Raw genomic sequence first — 8,609 nt, forward strand, 5'->3', positions numbered from 1 at the left:
ACTGGCTGTATTTTTATTTTGGAAAATAATATCTCCAACAAGCACTAGCTAAAAATGAAGCAAAACGTCAAAATCAATAATTTAAAAATATACAGTTTAAAATTTGGTTTCGTTAATAATTGTAGAAATATACTATTTTGTAAGCTAGAAAAAAAATGATTTTATTTTAAATTATTTTTATGTAGATAATGATATATTACGAAAACTTATAGAGTTTAAAAAAAAATCAGACTACTAAACGATCTAAAATAAAATGTGAAGTTTAAATTTTTAGAAATGAATTATGTAAGCTTCCAATTTAATTTAAGAAGAAAACAAAATCGTTGTTTCAATAATAAATTTCAATGTTTTTAAGCGTAATTCTTCTATATTATTTTTTCAATTATTTTATTTTGACAAGATTTTTTATTTTTCCAATAAATGATTAAATTAAAAATAATAGCAGTATATGATCTTATATTTTTTCTTTTCACAGTACCTAAATTTAGGAAACGTTTACTTATTATTAATTTGACCCTAAGATGCTGGTAACATTAACTGTAGTCGCAGCCAATACGATCGTATAAACTATGACATTCGCTATCGTGGCAGTACTGTCTTTTTATCAGGTTGGTAATACTATCAACTATCTGCGCATGGGTGGACATACAACTTTCACATGCTGATGCCTTGACAGTAAACTATAAGAACTTATAAACATGTAACACCTATCTTTTATATAATTTATAAACTTCAATGTTTCCTATTTTCTAAGCTTATCGTAGTAAGTAAACATCAGTTCTTATGATTAATTCACTATGTTGATCTGTTAGCGACTTCAGGTTTATTATCAGGGTGTAGATAATCACTGTAAAAACCTTCTCACTATTGTGATATTACTTATACGATAAGTATCTGTTAGATGGGAATGGGCTTCAGATACTTAAGGTTTTGTTTACAATCTTTTGATAATAACATTTCATTTTTTTCTAATTTATGAACTTACATATAGATCAAATAATCTGAGTGATCCAGTATCTCTGTTCCGGACAGACCAAGTCAGTGACAGGCCGGTTGTGCAATGTTTACAAAGTCTAATACAATTAGTGGAGAACTAACACAAAAAGAACACTGGACAAAAAGACTCTAACCCCTCCCCTAGGCTTTGAGTTGCTGAGCGTACAATAGAACTCCACAATTAGCACTAATGGTGTTACCTCTTATATCAGCCTCCGAACAGTCGCTCCTGTATCTAGCTCTCCCATTGGCTAAGGAGAGTTTCTTCAAGGAGACAATAAATAGAGGGGAAAGCTATATAACTCCTCCCCTAAGGAGCCTGGGTCCTGAAGTTGGCAAGATAGTCATTAATACATATAGCATCTTGAAGAACGTTTCTCATAATATTTGCTGCAGTAAAGACCATGGTACCATGAACTAGTAGTAGTGCATTTGTGTGTAAAAGAGTGTCTTTGTCATACACATTTGAATATACGACTTTGCTTAGTCAAAATTTAAAAAAATCTTTGAATATCCCAACACGGGTGAAAAATGGACCTGGAAATATGGCTGAGGGATTTTGCTTAAACTTTGAGGAAACGAATTTTTGACTCTCTGAAATCGATTGGCATAATCCTTTACTTGAAAAAAGATAATAATAAATTAGATAATAAAAAAAAAAAAATAACCTGATGGAAAAACATGATTGGAAACACCGAAACATGTGTTATTAAATCAAATTAAGGGGCGCGATAATTTATTCCAATCATATTAAAAATAAACAATAATATTATAAATAATAACAACTAATTATTAAAACCAAGTAAATGTATCAGGTGATGCAAGGGAACGATCGAGATGAAACGGTATTGGTGGGAGGTGCAAATATCTCGAAAACTATAATTTTTGTTCCCAAAGGTGAAGTGATAACATTTTGGAAAGCTTTAATTAAAATATCTAATTAACTAAAAATCGTATCAGCATATTATAAGTGAGATAAATGTTCTGCATTTCATTTTCTTTGCAATGAGCTATAATTCAATATTGTACCTTGACACTATACCCAGTTATTTTCCGAAGTTCCAGTTTATCGGCCAATCTTGAGACTGCCAAACAACTTTTTTAATAAACAATTCGCTATTAATTATTTTATTTTTGATTTTGTTCCTTTATTAGTTTTTTTAATAGCCTAAGAAACTCAGGAAAATTCGAAGTTAATTTTTGTTTATACACGTTGATGTACCAAAGGGTAGAGGGTGAACATTTTATTCTATTTTAAAAGTTAAGAATTACAAGGTTAATATTTTTATTTATTATTCTTTTCTTTTTTTTTTTAACGGGTGACCTTCAAAAAAATAATTCGTTGTGAGCTGGGTCCAAAATGTCTAAAAAAGGGGTCATGGTAATAATCTAAAAAAAAATCACTAAAAATGCCACTATACTGTATAAACAAATATTAATTTGTACATATTTTACATATACGTGAAAAACTCTTAACTGAGTTATAGCCCAGTAGAATAATGTTTTTTTGTGGTAATAAATGATAAAAATTAGTTGGTTTTTATCGCTCTAGGACGTAAAAAAAAGTCCGAGAAATACATTGGAGAATTTGTTTCCTATAATCATTCACATACAATACCTTATCGTTGCAAACCACCATGATATAAAATATGATTTCCATAATTTCAACTTCATAATCTTATGACAAAGATTCCGGTTAAATATTTTATTACTAATTTTGTATGCATCATTGTAAATATGATAGTGTTATTTGCGTTTCTACATAGGTAATACTTATCTAATCGGTGTTATTGATTCTGCAGTTCGTCACCGCGTAGCAGATCAGCATATCACAAATATTTATAGAGAATTAGTATTGACTCTTTATCGAAGGGGAAACCCTGTGCTGTCAACATCCGGTTTAACACCTGTTGTAAAGATATCAGTGTAATACGTGGCGTAGTTTTCATAGAAAAAGAAATGCTAATTAAGCCCGAGACGTAACTGGGAGGATTTTGAGGGGTCAGATTTTATGTTTGGCTTTTGATGGGGTTTATTGAAAACCAATGGATTCACTAAGTTTTATAATTGTTAATATAAATTTAAATTACTATGTTTCACACTAGTTATTTATTTATGCTTAATGAGACGATTCCACGATTCATAAGAAATAAAAAAAAATGTTATCGGATGTCAAAAACAAATATTTTTCCCCAATATTATTAAAAAATGTTTTTTGTCCTTAAAAAAATAATTTTAACACTCTGAGTTACGGGAGTTGGCCCAAATTGTTTCAATATCGTACTTCTGAGCAAATTCGTACAATAATAGACCAATCTATTTACTTTTTCACGATAAGAAAAGTATATCACCGATTTTATTTAATGGGTTTAAATATTTACAAAATCACAAAAAACCAAAAGACGCTTTCGGTAAATTATTCAAAGATTTCAGGAAAAAAAAAATTGAATTCGTTTTTAGTTCTTTTAAATCCGGTAAATAAGAATTTTCAAAATCATTATACTTTTAAAAAATAATTCCTGGATTACAAATTGATGCATTCCAGATTTTATTTAATGGGTTTAAATTCAGAATCATAAAACACATTTCAAAGTAGCCCAAAATATTTTGGTCAAGAATAAAAAAATCAGATTCGTTTTCAGCTTTCTTTAAAACCACCAATGCAAATTCTGATAAAAATAAAAAAAAATTACCACATTAAAAAAAAATTACTTTTTTACTGGGCGCCAAAAACTGGAGTTATCCAGTGGTAACCAACCTAGTGAGAAGCCAAGTTCTCATTTAATGGGTCCGCTACAGAAATGAAAAAAGTCGACCCACTCAGGCTGAATTTGAACCGACGCCATTGCAGTTCCCAGGTTGAAAAAACCTGTGCCTCAGCCACCTGAGTTACGGACGGTCCTGCCAAACGACTTGCTTAACAATTCTTCATCTCAGTTACCATAATCCTACGAACTACTCTGGCACACCAACTGAATGATAAAATGGCTGGGAGCCAAACCCTTATATCGTGAAATACGAGAATACTCAAAAAGAGTTGGATGTAAGATCTCAGAAGACCCAGGGTAACTGAAACAAGTCTAATAAAGATGCCTGTAGGTCCTAATAACCTGAAGTGCCTTTAAATTTTTTTCATTAAGTGATCAATTTTGTCAATTATGAATTTCAGGAATTATTTTTCAAGCAAAATGTGAATAAAATATTTTTTTTTTTTTTAAGAAACATTACTTCTAAAATTTCTTTTATAGAATCTTTTATTACTTGCTTAACAATTCTTCATCTCAGTTACCATAATCCTACGAACTACTCTGGCACACCAACTGAATGATAAAATGGCTGGGAGCCAAACCCTTATATCGTGAAATACGAGAATACTCAAAAAGAGTTGGATGTAAGATCTCAGAAGACCCAGGGTAACTGAAACAAGTCTAATAAAGATGCCTGTAGGTCCTAATAACCTGAAGTGCCTTTAAATTTTTTTCATTAAGTGATCAATTTTGTCAATTATGAATTTCAGGAATTATTTTTCAAGCAAAATGTGAATAAAATATTTTTTTTTTTTTTAAGAAACATTACTTCTAAAATTTCTTTTATAGAATCTTTTATTAATATAATAATTTATTTATAATATAAAATAAAAAAAAATGCTAAATTACTGAATTTTTTACTTCCTTATTAGTCTGATATTTCACCCCGGTGAAAGAAGTGACTCCCTCAACACGTTACCTGATACTGCTGTCTACTTCTTGATTTCTAATTCTTTTGTATTTGTTTATGATAATTATGTTTTCTATTTTGGTTAAAATAAAATACATCTAAGCCTAAGTTTTAAATTTCTACTAAAAATTCTCTTTCTGATATTAAAACTCTTTGGTTTTGTTTCTAAAACTTACCTGCCAACTTACCTTTGAAACTTCGTTAGTCTTCCGTTTCTCCCTGCAATCTAAAATACGGAAAGGGATGTTTCACTTTATTTTACAATCGTTTCAACAAAAATACAAATTTAACAGCTTAAAATTTAAAAAATCATATAAGTTCAAAATAACAAATTATAATACTGATCACTTCTTTCTTCGGGTAGTTACACGTCCATCCTCCTGAAAAAAAAAATAAGATTTTTTATTTCAACTATTAACAATTATACACTATAACTAATAGATACAAATAAAATATAATATTTTCTCGTCTTAATATGCCTTAAATAGGTTTGGTTGTTATACTGTTAATATCTAGTTTTCTTGATGATACCTGTTTTGGTAAAACGACTAGATATTAGTCTTATACTGATCAATTCATACCAATTAGTCCAAAATGAATTTAGTTGTTTTAATTTTTTTTTTTTTTTTGTTATGTGCTCCATGTTTTTATAGATAAAACCTATCAGAAAAAAAAAAATTCTCACAGTTTAGAGTTTAATGAAATTTAAAAGATTTGTATTTTATATTCTTCCAACAACATCTTACAATAATTTTTGTCTTTTTTTTTTTTTTTTAGATTTCTCTTTGACTACCTAGAAATAACATTTTCACAATTATAGTTTTACAAATTATTATTTTAACTCTTTCTTATGGTATATGTTAATTTGAGATGGTTTATGTATATCTAATGTAGATAGCAAAAAAAATATTAACAATATTAAAACACATTTAGGAATAATAAATGATTTTTATAATAATTAGAGAAGTTCAAAAAAGAAAATAAATAACTCTGCTTATACTATACTAATTCATATTATATTCAAAATAAATGATCTATAATACGAAAAATTAAAAAAAATTCATTGTGAATTGTTTATTTAAAAAAATAATACTCGATTGGAATAAATCAATTGATTTAATTACTCGCTTTTTTTCGTTGTTTATTTAAGTTTTATTTTCCAAATAGTTAGCTTGTTTTGTTTTTTTTATTTTGTGTTTTTACACCAATCGATTTGATATGAATAATATCTATTGTTCTATAAGTTTAAGTAAATTACTTTCGAAAGATTTTGAGATCCTTTTTGTGGACATACTAGCAGTAAGACAGGAATGTTTCTTATTATGGTATTAGATAATTTTATATATTAATGTTTTGTTCAAATAGGCCAAGATAACGATGTTATGAAAAAAAAAAAAAAAAAATGTAACATAATGTAACGACTTCAAAGGCGAAATCAATATATTTATCTTTCTAGAATACAATATATTAACAAATAATTATTAAATATTTTAAGGGATTCGGTAATGTTACCACCAAACTGTGAAGACAATGGCAGTTGGTGAAGACCCGGCGACAATTCAGGAGGACAAAGACAAATTGATATAGCTGTGAATCCCCGGTGTATCTTCCCCACAAATGCTTACTGTCATCACACATCACAGTTTTGTATGATTTATTTTAACACAAAGAGATCGCTACAATCACACCAATACTGTGACATTTTTTAGACTGAGTGATTCTTATGCCGCTGTTCTTTTAGAGGTGAAACCGCCTATCTTCACTAATACAAATCTTCTTTAGATGATTTTTGTTTATTTTTGTTAAGTATTTCAGACGCTTCGCGATCAATAGATTCAATCTTCCAAAAGATGAGTGGAAGATTTCAAGAATTCGTGTGAGTGTGTGTGCGCGTTTGTTCGCAGGAGTCAGTTATGTATAGGTGCCGTGGATGCTGCAGGTACTTATTCGTTGAAACCTACCAACCCCAAGTGCAACCGTAGGGAATCAGTTTTACATTTTTTTTTTTAAATATTCTCAAATACAATTTTAATTAAATTCTGTGTACCTATGTACAATAAAGAGAATTTTAATACTATATAGGTCTTATCCTAAATGAAATAGTCTAACCTGGCTTTGAAGATTAATTTAAAAAAAAAAATTATACTTTAAAGTATCTTTAACTTTGGATATTTAAAATAAATAACCAGTTCATAAAGATAGCAATCATAAACAATGAATCAATAAAAAATATTGAATAATTTTATTGGCAAGTAAGGGAGAAAAGAGAAATTGAAGCAGGAGTTCGAATCGAAAAAACCGAGATCACCCGATCATCGCCGGTTGAATTCACGTATACACACATCTTCGCTTTCTTCTTTTAAACTGTTGTATTATAGGCAAAAACAAAGTTGAAATTCTACTACACCCCAATCATCTCCTAGAGGACACAGCAATAGCTTCTTTTATGTCTATAACTTTAATAATAATCCCATATAATATTTTATAGGTTATTAAATTATAGAGCATTATCAAACTTTTACTGGTCTTTAAATCTGAAAATGCATTTTTAGCCTTTGGATTAATAGTTTAGAGATTTTTTCGTAATTGGTTACACTGAACATGCAAGAAAATGTTACGGGATCAAATATAGCTAATATACAATAAATGTATTTTTTCTATTGAACATGAAAATCATGGAATATTTGATTAGCTCTTATTTCAGAGACATTGATATTTAGTTATTATTTGAAGTAATAATTTATCATTTTCACCTAATAAATTATTACTTTAATAAAAGGAAATAAACTATATGAAATATTTTCCTAAGGATATGTTGGTTTAAAAAAAATGAAAAAGAAAATTTTCATCATCCTCTTATTTGTGCTTTTTATACACCCCGTTTTCACTTTGTCCATGTTTTATACAAAAGTAATTAAACCCTAATTTACAAATTTAGAGGAAGAAGAATAAATGCATAGTTCAAGACTAAGTTCATAAAAAAAAAGACTAGAAAAGATATATATGGATACTCCAAGAGTTTGGGTACATATGTACACATAAACTTTCATTTCAGTCTGTTGTGTATGCAATTATTGGCATTTCCACTTGAATAAACTAAGTCGATTCCCCATCCAACTCTAAGTGCACTTCGCCTCTGGAAGACTTTTTTATAAGATAGACTTTCTATTGAATGGCCCCGAAGCAGATCCAATAGATGCTTCCTCCAAGCCCTCTCGGGCTTAATGTATCCCCCAAAGCGGACCTATTTGATCCCAGGTCCTCCCGGGCCCAAGACAAACAGGGCAGAGCCCCCATCGATCTGAGCGCTCTTTGAGCCCCCAAATTGCATTCCCTCGCACAATATCCCCTCCCCCTCCTCAAGTGCCCCCCACCACACACACAGAGGCCCCTCCTTTAATTAAATCTCGACTTTTCCCAATAGATATCTCTTTTGTCGCAGCTAAGAGGAAGAGAGACAAAGAATATTGGCCGAGGACCTGTTTACCCCTCGGAGAGTTCTTTATTAATTCTTGGGCCGTTTATCTTGGAGGTAGTTCCTTCAGATCTGTAATAACATCATGGCCACACTTAGGATTCCAATATTGCCCCTCAACTCTTCGAGATAATAACCAACCAACTCCTCTGGAATACTTATCTTCATCGGTGTATCAGATTCTCTTCTAAGAAATGATCTTCATTTAACTGAACTTTAATTTAACTTCTTTTAATTTCATGTTCTTAGTGTTTAAAGAGGCTACGACATACACATTACATAGTATGTAAATACGAAAAAAATATCGATACTAATAATGTAAATAAATTTAAAAAATATTACTAAAAATAATAATGAGGAGAAGATGGTTGGGGGTGCGGTCAATGAAAAACACAAATAAGTACGATTAACTTATTTTAAT

This window comes from Halyomorpha halys, unplaced genomic scaffold, assembly GCF_000696795.3.
Source record: "Halyomorpha halys isolate HHAL.00 unplaced genomic scaffold, Hhal_1.1 Scaffold218.1, whole genome shotgun sequence".
Classification (NCBI taxonomy): Eukaryota; Metazoa; Arthropoda; class Insecta; order Hemiptera; family Pentatomidae; genus Halyomorpha; species Halyomorpha halys.